The following is an 11,590-nucleotide window of genomic DNA, read 5'->3' on the forward strand; positions in this document are numbered from 1 at the left end:
AAGCGATCCAGTCAGTACAAATTAGGCAAGAAGCTAAATAAAACAACTAACTGCCCTCTTAAAAACGGGTGAACTCTCTTTTGACTGACCCATATGTGAAGAACTCATGAGACCCCAATCTTTTTAGCATCAGAAAGCCTTTCCATATGTTTTGAAACCCGTTTGCCTCCATGTGCTTAGTCTGTTAACAGTGGTTTAGATTTTTGCCCCCAACATATTGTGACCTGGAGAAAGTTTTTAACTCAGCCTTGATTTCATCTATAAAAAGAGAGATTATATATAGCCAGGTTGTCCTAAGGATGACATCAGATAAAATGTAAAGAAGCTGTTAATGTTAGTATGTTAGCAGTTTTTTAATTCATTAAAGACAGTATTTGCTACATGTGAGAATTTTACAACATTGCATTTGCTCACTTGAAAAATAGGATTTTAAATGCTGTCTGCATATGTTCCCTTGTTTGGGAGTAAATATGCTCTAAAGAACTTATTAACTAAATCCAATATACAAATGAATAGAGAAAAGCAGAAATTAATGAACTAATGACTTGATTAGTAGTACCAAAACCTTCTCAAATCTAGAAATAGGCCTCCAGGCCTCTTGCCTTCTGGGATGGCCCACTCTTTGGCTTGGAGTGTGTTTCTCCCATGGCGGCTCTCGCCTTTTGAGACTGCGTTGTCTGTGATGTGCATCTCTAAGTAAATCTGCTTCTTAACCTATCAAAAAAGTGGGGAGGGCAGCTAGTCTAATTAAGGTACAAAGCACAGATACACAAATGAATATGAATCAGTTACTATGAATAACTGAAAATTCTTGTCTAACCTTAGAAAAAGAAGTGTCACTTAGTCGAGTCTGACTTTTTGCGAACCTGTGGACTGTAGCATGCCAGGCTGCGCTATCCATGGAATTCCCCAAGCAGGAATACTGGAGTGGGTTGCCATTTCCTTCTCCAGGGGATCTTCCTGACCCAGGGATTGAACCCAGGTCTGCATTGCCGGCACATTCTTTACCATCTAAGCCACCAGGGTCTAACCTTACCAGCTTTAAAATGTTGACATTTTCTAATTTGTTATATAGTTAATGCTAAAAAGTCTAGAAGGTAGATGAAGAAAAAGGGAATGGTCAGCTTTTAATACCTTTATTGGTAACACTCCGTCTATAATATCCAGTGAGATTTGCTAAGTGTCAAGAGGTTCTAAACAGTAAAAGGAAAAGCTGATTTGGTGGTCCACCAGGTCTTCCCCAATAGACTGAAAGTCCCATTCCTATTAGAAAAACACACAGGGGGGCCTTCACTGGCAGTCCGGCGGCTGAGACTCCATGCTCCCACTGCAGGAGGTGTGGGTCCAATCCCTGGTTGGGAACTAAGATCCCACAGGACGCACGACACAACCAAAAAGTAGAAAAAATGAAAACACAGATTGGTTTATTCTATTGATAAATAGTTATTTATTGATAAATAAAAAGGTTAAGACAACCTAAGCAGGAGTTTTAAGTGGCCATTTTTGAAAGCCAAGTAACATTCCACCTCTAACTGGCGTGATCAAAAGCTTCTCTGGTAGTCCCAAAACATAGTAAATGAAATGCTACACAGAACTCCCGCCTGTGAAGTGTTTTGTTCCTTTATTCTCAAAGACAACAAGAAAAGAAAGCACATGATGTTCTTTAAAATTCTGAAAGCAATGGAGTCTTTTGTGTCTCGTAGTCAGCGGCTGAGGTTCCTGGCCCCTCCCTTTCCAGCAAGGCCAAGAGGTCACTTGAGGTTATGTCTTTGCCTTGAGAATGAGGGCTTGAATTGCAGCAAATAACCTACATGTATTTGCATACTGAACCAGAACTCACAAGAAGGGTTATAACAAAAACCTGTTCTGGACAGCTGCTTACTCATTGCCTTTAGAGCTGTGCGGCTCTGGGACAGGCAGTTGCCAACTGTTCACTCATTCTCTTTGACCTACTAGCCTTCCACGGTTTGCTGTGTGGGTGTTAATGCTACTAAAAAAAAAAAGAAAAAGTTGTTTTACATGGTACCCGCTCTCCCCATACACCCTGGATTCATTTGAGATCTGAGATATTAGACTCTGTAGTTGGGATGCCGGCCCAAACTGTGGCCCAGAGAGAGTGAGTCAGTTCTAAGTGGCTGGCTGAGTCTCGGAACAGAAATGAAACGCAACTTAGAGGCTTTGTCAGCCAAATCCACAAATGTGTGGCTTTTTGAAACATCGGACATCTGTTCTTTTTAATTTAAACCTTTTTAAAAAGCACAGAGTTACTTGGCGCCTTGCTCCTTTGTGTCAGCAGCAGTTGCTGCTGTAACTCAGTAAAGCCTCAAATCAGAGTTAGAAAATTTGGCATCTTTCAGGGCACACCTCAGAGACTAAGTGGAGCTGAATTGCTTGGGGAAGGGAAGAGATGATTTTACAGCACACGGTCTGTTTGGAAATCCCCTTCTGGGGTAATCAGCCCAGGTGTTCAACCCGTTTGTTAACCATTTCCAAATGACTCAAAGGACATAAAGGGAAGGCTTGGACACACTCCAGCACTGTTTCTACAGTGTTAGTATCTGTTTGGGTTGGAAACTGCATTCCTGAATTCTTGAGGGGAGGGCTCTGGCTTTTTCTGGGTATCCTTGGCTGAGAGGGACCCCTGGGCCACCTATCTAAGCTAACAGTCGCAGCCTTCTTCTGAGTTTCCAGGGAGGAGTGCGGACAGCTTGCTTTGATGGCCTTCCACCCAGAGCCCTTTGGGGAAAAGCCTTGTTTATTCAAGGAGGCCTCTGCCGGCCACTTTTCTCTCCCCCCCACCCCACCTAATTCCAAACGTCATTTCCCTTTGTTGCCATTTATCCCCCTTTAGGGAACAGCATGAGCAGCTTTTTCCTCCAGGCCACTCACTTGTGACTGACCCAGCCCGACAGCATTGCTTAATTGTGTCCCGGTCTGTTTCTGACGGAGGGAAAAATTGTTTTTGTGGACTGAGGCAGTTTGGGATTTGCAAAAAGGGATGGGTTCCGCCTTTCCCCAAAGGTGGGGAATGCCTGTTCAGATTACTCTTGTCTTCCTCTGGCTCCTCACCAGGCAGCAAAGAACAGCTCGGGTTCACTTCTCCCAGCAGGAAGTGCTGACAACCTATGCTCCATATCACCAGAGAACCCTGTTGTCCTCGACCTCCTTTTACAACTTAAAAAAATGAAAGCCAAAAATAACGAGGGAAGGCTTTTTTCTGCCCTTCGTTTCTGAGGGCGCTTCCGAGTGTCTTGAGAATCGCTTTCACTTGAAAGACGGTCCTAAGCCTCTTAGAGCTGCCAAATTTCTCTACCAAACCTCACGTGGTTTGGCCACACTCCTGAGACTCTTCAGATGCCTCTTCTCCATTCGGCCCTTTGCACCAACCTCCCTTCCACTCCCATGTCCCCTCCAGAGTGTGTTCCTTGTAAACAGCCCCACATCACCAGCAATCAAGATTGGCTCCCAGGGACCTCCTCTGACGTGCCCTGTACCGGGAAGCACAGTGGATTTATGGTAACTTTGATAACGATTGCTTGCTTGCTTCGCACCAGGCAGGGTTTTCAGTGTTGTTTTACATTATTGTATTTAATCATTAAATCCTTCCAACAGCCCCATGAAGAAATGAAGGCAGAGAAGTTCAGTGATTTGCTGGAGGAAGCAAGGAAGTAGAGCAAGAATTAAACCTAGGTGTTCTGGCTGGCTCTTAGCCACTCAGTTCCATGGAAAGTCCAGTGCAAAAGTCCAAGTGTCTGCTTACTTGTTTCATCTTGTGATCACAAGGTAGGTGATGGGAAAACTGAGATAGCAGAAAATCAAGGCGATAGCCCCAAAGCGTTTGGTATTTAACCAGATGACCAGCCTTTGCTTTGCGTGTCCCTGTACCAGCTCCACTCTTAGCCATCCTGTGTGGGCAGGTTTCCAGAATGATGTTTGCTGTGACTATGATTGCAAAGCAGTCTGTACAAAGGTACACACCTTTTTTCTTTTTCAGAGCACTGTCACCTCTTGAGTTTTATTTGATCTTCATAACAACCCTAAGAAACAGGGCCAGTTGTAGTTTTAACCACATTGAGGGGGAATTTTTTTTTTATTATTCACTTTTCTAATCTCTACTGGTTTAAGACACAGTAGGGAGGAGACAAAGTGTTGAAAAGGGATCTCCTTTCAAGAGCTTACAGTCTTCTTGGGGGTTATGCAAATATGCAGGTAACTACAAATGTAGAGTAAGATGGAGGCCATGAGAAAAAAAAAACTGGGAAGAGGAAGAGAATTGCTGAGCAGGAAGGATCAGAAAAGGTTTCATCATGATGTGTGTGGCATTTGAATTTCCAAGTAGGGGTGGGGTGAGGTGGGGTGAGGGGAAAGCCCTGTGAGAAACACCAGGAAGCACCAGAGAGGGGGTTGTGTTGAGGGCGGGTAGAATAAACAAGACCCAAGACCAAGAAGCCTTCAACTTCTGTTATTCTCTGCCTCGCTTCGTTTTGTTTCCTTTAAAGTACGTACATAAAATACTCATCTGTTGACTTGGCCCAAAAGTTCGTTTGGGTTTTTCCATATTTTTTCAATGTACTATTTGATCCGTTGTTTTTAAAAGCTGTTACTTTGGCCGTGCTGGCTCTTCGTTGCTGGGTGTGGGCTTGGTCTAGGTGCTGTGAGCGGGGGCTACTCGCCAGTTGCTGTGCTCGGGCTTCACGCTGCGGTGGCTTCTTTTGTTGCAGAGCACGGGCTCAGTCCTCACAGCTCATGCGCTTGGTTGCCCCGTGGCACGTGGAATCTTTCCTGGTCAGGGATTGAACCTGTGCCTCCTGCATTGGCAGGCAGGTCCCCAACCACCAGACCACCAGGGAAGTCTGGGTTTGCCCATAATACTGTACAAAAAAACCCGAGGGAACCTTCTGGCCAACCCAATAGTTTGTCTGTTTCCTCATCTTCACTGTCTCCTCCAACTCGACCCTAAGCACCAGAAGGGCAGACACTGTTGTGTTCTCCTTTGTATGCTCAGAGCCAAGCAGAGGGTGGGGTCATACTGAGTGTTTGCTGAATGGATATTGCAGTGGGTGAAGCATTAGCGGAGATCCAAAGCAGGCAGGAGATGCTACCTAAGTAGAATCCAGGTAAGGAGGAAGTAAAAGATGGAGTAAATGAAGAAGGAACCAGGGAACCCTGAGCAGACAGCAATAATCATCGATCACTGAGCCAGGAATATATTAATAGGAGGATCAAGTTGGAGGGGGAGAGTCATTGTTCTGTTTCGAATATATATGAAGGGAAGAGACCAATAGAATAGTAGGACCTTGTATAGGAATATATAGAGTTTTCCCAACTCCCCAATTCCTAGTGAATGTGCCATCCACAGACCACTCCCTGTCAGAAAATAAACTTGACTTTTTCAGAGAATTCTCTAGAATAGGGGTCCCCAACCTCTGGGATCTGATGCCTGATGATCTGAGGAGGAGCTGATGTAATAAAGTGTACAATAAATGTAAATGCACTTGAATCATCCCCAAACTATCCCCACCCCCCAATCCTACCCCATCAATCTGCAGAAAATTGTCTTCCATGAGCACTGGTCCCTGGGGCCAAAATGCTGGGGACTGTGGGTGTAGGGTGGCATGTCCTCTATACTTTGCTGTAGGTGATCATCGAAGCCTCCCCATGGTATGCGGCAAAGAATGGCCCTGTGACTGGACCTTGGAGCCACAGGAAACTGCTTTAAAATTCCTCCCCACAGTTGTATCCTGCTGGCTTCCCCAGTGGCTCCTCCCTCCTAGATCAGGGAGGATGGTAATTCCTGGAGAGATCGTCTGTCTTTATAAGGAGAAAAGTTTGGCAATGTGATTTCCTGTATATTTCCACCAGAGTCCAAGATTCCAACAGTGCTCGCCTAGACAGCAGCGGCAGCCACCTAGAACCCAGATGCCGTTAGTATTCCCAAGTAAGCGGGAGGGCATCCTCCCAGCCACCTCTGCCAAGCCAAAAAGTCAGAATCATGGCCTTATTACACCTTCTAGAGCGTGTGGTAAAGGCAGCTTTCCATTTGGCTGCTTCAGTGCCGGGGTTGTTTACACGTTTCAGTAAATGAGTTATGCTTATTGAAGTTGGCTTGGGTAGGAGTTCAGAGTCAATGACATATGACCACAGTCATACCACTCACCGGGAGCACCACAGTTCAGGAGAGACTTGCTTGTGTCATAATCCTTGGGTAGAGAAGAGGGGCACAGAACTTGAGTATTCCCGCCCCCCCCCCCCCTCAGGAGGGTGCACAGTTTTTGAAGCCTGGGAGAATTGGGGTGTGACCATTCCTGGCTTTTGGAGGGAATCAGATGAAATGAAATATCTATCTGGTAAAAGTATGGGTGTGCAAGTGCTTTGCACAATTTTAGAAGACGAAGCTGCAAAATAGGGCTTGTAGAAAAATGTAAGATCAAAGAAATTTGCAGATGTTCTGCATTTTCTTCTTCAAACATCATCTGGACATAAAAGACATCCCTGGTCTCTACAAGGAGGAGATAAAAGATTCTTTCATACATAAATGATTTCCAACTTTATACAGCTTTTTTTTCAGGCTGTTCCCAGACTTTGATATATTTACTAGCCTCCCGTCCAGTGGGCAGTGTTTGTTAGAACATGGTGAGACAGTAGGACCCCAAGTCTTTCATTTCTCCCTTCCTCCTCTGCCCCTGACTCAGCCTGGGGCGTTCTGTCATTCCTGCACCCTATTTCTGTGATAGTTCAGGATGACCAGGCCCATTGCTACTTCCACCCCTTGTTGCTGCCTTCTGATTAGTCTGACTTATTCCTCTCTTCTTCAGACTATCTCCAGGTTTTCATATCCTTTTAAAAATAATTTGAGTTATTTTATGTTTATGTTGGATTTTTATAACTTTGTTAAAAAAAAAAAAAAAAAAAAACATGCAAGGGAGACTTCCCTGGTGGTCCAGTGATTAAGAATCCACTTGCCAACGCAGGAGACCCCGGTTCGATTCCGGGCTTGGGAGGATCCCCTGGAGAATGGATAGGCCACCCACCTCAGTATTCTTGGGCTTTCCTGGTGGCTCAGATGGTAAACAATTCACCTGCAATGCGGGAGACCTGGGTTCAATCCCTGGGTTGGGAAGATCCCCCAGAGGAGGGCATGGCATTCTCGCCTGTAGAATCCCATGGACAGGTGAGCCTGTGTGAGCTACAGTCCCTAGGGTTGCAGAGAGTTGGACATGACCGAAGTGAGCATGCACATACAGGAGTTCAGGGATGGAATTTAGATTTCAGACCAGGACTTGCAAGCCAAGGCAGTTCTTCACTCTCTTAATATGGTGTTTGAATTTATATTGCCTGAAGTGGCTTCTACTCATATAAGATGACTTCAGAAACCAAATATTTTCAATTCTATTTCCAGGTCCTTGGTTGCATCTAATAGCTGTGAGATCTGTTGCTAATATAGGACCTCTAATGGGTTTTATTGTGTGTCTGTAGTTTTGCAGCTTTACATCTCTTCCAGAGTTTGTTAGACATTTGTATTAATCTGTTCAGTAAACAGAGAGTATCTACATGAGCCAGGCACAGGCTGTGCAGCAAGAAATCCACCAAATGGTGAACTCCGTAAGGGCAGGAGGCAGGGTTACCTCGTTTTTAAAATTTCCCCATCTTTGCACAGTCTTTCCTTCCAGGTGTTCAATGGATGTTTGTTGAATTAAGCTCATATCCTGCCTCTTTCATACTGGTCACATGAGCCGAGCTTAAGCAAAGGCCTCTTTTTTAGGAAAGGAAATTCCCACCTTTCTGCCTCCTGTCATGTTTCTCTATCTGTTCCCATGAACTCTCACCTAGTAAGGACAAGCTTTGTTCAACTCCAAGGTCTACAATTCCCAGGATTTTGCTCCTGAAATGTCTAGAATAGCCCTGTCCAGCAGAAATATTATGCAAGCCATATATCTAATTTTTAAGATTTTAGTACCTGTACTTTATAATATGAAAAGAATAAAATATAAAAAGAAACAGGTATTACACCCATTTGGATAATTTACTTAACCTATTGTGTCCAAAATATCATTTCCGTAGTTTAATATTAATCCTTTACATGATTTTATTAATATTATCTTCAAAATTCAGTATGTATTTTATACTTACTAACCACATGTGTCTAATGGCTACCTTATTGGGCACCAAATGTTGGACAAAAAGATCGTGTGAAAACCTTTTGAGTTTTTGCATACTTACCATGTAAATAATTAAATCCAAATAGGACAAGAGAAACCATGAAAGAGTCCATTGTACTGGCTCCATCACTGGCAAAGGAAATAAATTCAAGTAAGACAGAATTACTTGCTAAGTGACATGTAGTTCGGCTTGTTGTTTCTTTTTATACTGTTCTTTTTTTCTTTTGGCTGCACCACTGCGGCTTCCAGGTCCTTAATCCCCTGACCAGGGACTGAACCCAGACCCTTTGCCTGTAAAGGTGCAGAGTCCTAACTGCTGGGCCGTCAGGGAACCCCCTATGCTGTCTGTGTAAGTTATTCTTAGATTTTTTTTTTTATCATTAGGTAAAATCCATAACTCAAAACCATTGAATCTTTTTTTTTTTAATACTTGTAAACTGCAGTTCTTTGGGGTCATCAGATCATCATCGTCAGTTCTCTGACCTTCCTTTTCATCTCTTTTTTGCTTCACTTGCTCCCTAGCACCTACATGATGAGGCTTTTCTATCTTTCCCCTCTTCTCCCTTGAATCCGTATCTTCTCCAACACTGACCTGACACTGTGTTCTCTAGAAACTTAAAATATTTACATTGTTTTTCTTAACATTCCTGCTAGTGGGAAATGGGATTTCATTTACTAATAAGGCTGACATTGCATCATCTGAGACATTTCAGAGTATAGGAATAAAAACTTATCTAGTTAAAAATATAAAGCCAGATTTTTTATGCTCACATTCCTAAAACCCATAGGAAACAATGTGATTGATATAGATGAGCAAATATCTCTTAAATAACTGTTATAATTTGCCAAAAATGACAAGTTGGTGGACAAAGCCATATTTGGAAGGTAGGGGGAAGTCCAAGAAAGGGTTCGCTGCCAAACCCTGGGCTCATGGGGAGAGAACAGCAGGATGGGAACATATGGAGCATGTTTTAAGACAAAATTTGGACAGGAATGCAAGTGTGATAAACATGGTGGTCAGGAGAAGAATCACTGGTATGTCCACTGCAGAGCAGAGTACAGCGCCAGTGAGGAGACATTCCAGACAAACTAAAAGTCTAGACTAGAGGTCCCAGTTCACTCTTCTTTACCTTGTACCACATCTTCCCTGTTTAAAAAAAAAAAAAACTGAACACGGACATGGGAAAGATGTTTGTGTGCTGTGTTCTCAGTTGCTTGGTCATGTCTGACTCTTTGTGACCCCGTGGACTGTAGCCCACCAGGGATTCCCCAGGCAAAAATACTGGAGTGGGTTGCCATTTCCTCCTCCAGGGGATCTTCCCGACCCAGGGATCAAACCTGTGTCTCCTGTATGTCCTGCACTGGTGGATTCTTTACCACTGAGCCACCTGGGAAGCCCTGGGCAAAATAGCAAGCAATAATTGGGAAGCTAGAATTGTAGCTCCAGATATGGAAAGAAACTTAACTGCCTTGTAAGCTTCTTCATTTAGACTTCATGGTATTGGTCCACTTATCCTTAACATTTCTTCAGTGCCTGGCACTGAATGGATACTGGTTGGATGAATGAATGGACTAAGAGTGATCTGTGGGCCCCCTTCCTGAGTGCTGAGGGACAGGTTAAAGAGAGAGAAAGGTGTTGCTGGTTGACCGAATAATATTGGTGAGGGGTTGTGGGGGAATCCTCAAAGCTGGAAGCAAGAGAATTAATGGGAAGAAACAGGTTCTACTGCTCAAAGAGTTCTTAAGAAAAGCACAAATGGAGGAGAGTGAAAAGGCTTGATTAAGAAGTAGGCTTGGCTTCCCACTGTACTCACTGCCTGCAGGGGTGCATCTTGGCTCTGGGGTAAGCCTGAGTGACACACGGCGTATCAGTTACTCAGTAATCTAAGAAATTACATGTTCAGGGACTTCCCTGGTGGTCCCGTGGCTGAAACTCGTCACTCCCCAGTGCAGGGGGCCCAGGTTCTATTCCTGGTCAGGGAACTAGATCCCGCATGCCTCGACTAAAATTCTGCAAGCCACAACAAAGACTGAAGATCCCGAGCAGCAGAGCTAAGATCCAGTTCAGCCAAATGAATGAATAAATATTTCTTAAAAAAAGAAATTACGTATTTGAAGCTTTTGGATGTCTCTGCCCAGGAAATTATGAGTCTATCGTCGTAGCTGGTTGGTCATTTTGTTGTTGTTTAGTCACTAAGCGGTGTCTGATTCTCTTGCGACGCCATGGACTGTGGCCCTCCAGGCTCCTGTGTTCACGGGATTCGCCAGGCAAGAATCCTGGAGTGGTTTGCTCCAGGCCTTTCTAATACCAGCCCTTATTTTGAAGCTCTGACATCAACTCTTTGGTGTTCCATTTTTAAGTTATCACAACTCTAATAGCAAAAACTTTACATTATTCAAACTAGATAAAAAAAATTTTTCATGTAAACATTTAAAACAATTTCACACATATTTAGGTACCACATCTAACAAATAATGCAGTTGTACATTAAAAGATAATGTACATAAAAAAGGTTCAACTCACATAAATGAATCGCAGAAGGCAATGGCACCCCACTCCAGTATTCTTGCCTGGAAAATCCCATGGATGGAGGAGCCTGGTGGGCTGCAGTCCATGGGGTCGCTAGAGTCGGACACGACTGAGCAATTTCACTTTCACTTTTCACTTTCCTGCATTGGAAAAGGAAATGGCAACCCACTCCAGTGTTCTTGCCTGGAGAATCCAGGACGGGGGAGCCTGGTGGGCTGCCGTCTATGGGGTCACACACAGTCGGACACGACTGAAGCGACTTAGCAGCAGCAGCAGCAGCACATAAATGAGTGAACCCAGGGCTCTGATTGGAGTTTACTTCGAATAGTCACCTGCCATTGATTCCATGAGTTGGCAAATTAGAAATACATTTGTTCCCACTGGTACTTTACGCATTCTTTTCTCAAATATAAAATGATTTCAACGTATGGCTTTCTTTAAGCTTAAGTTGGCAAAGTTCCTCAGAACCAGCTTACCCCTAGTGAGGTAATTCAGTTACAGAGCTTCATTAAGGCTGGTTTGCTTTGGGAAACTGTTTCAGTGTTTGGGATCTCTGCAATGCTAAATTATTACTTTTAACTTTATCTTGTAAAAATTATGATCTAATTATTTTTAAGTACTCTCGGTTAACAAAATACAGCAGTGGGTGTGCCTTGTAGCAGATGAAGAGACCACTTTTTACATTCCTTAGAAATAAGATATGGTTCAGTATTTTAAATCATAGCAACAGTTGATAAGAAAAACAGCAAAAAGGTAATCATTTCCATATGGAAAGAGAAGGAAGAAACCAGTGAATCTGCGAACTGTCATTTTTCCACATAAAAATAAGGCACCACTGGTAGCCCTGGCAGAAAGGGCAAGTGGTCTATTTGTTTCCCATTTTCCATCTGTTAACACACTG

This window comes from Bos indicus, chromosome 19 (assembly GCF_029378745.1).
Source record: "Bos indicus isolate NIAB-ARS_2022 breed Sahiwal x Tharparkar chromosome 19, NIAB-ARS_B.indTharparkar_mat_pri_1.0, whole genome shotgun sequence".
Taxonomy (NCBI): domain Eukaryota; kingdom Metazoa; phylum Chordata; class Mammalia; order Artiodactyla; family Bovidae; genus Bos; species Bos indicus.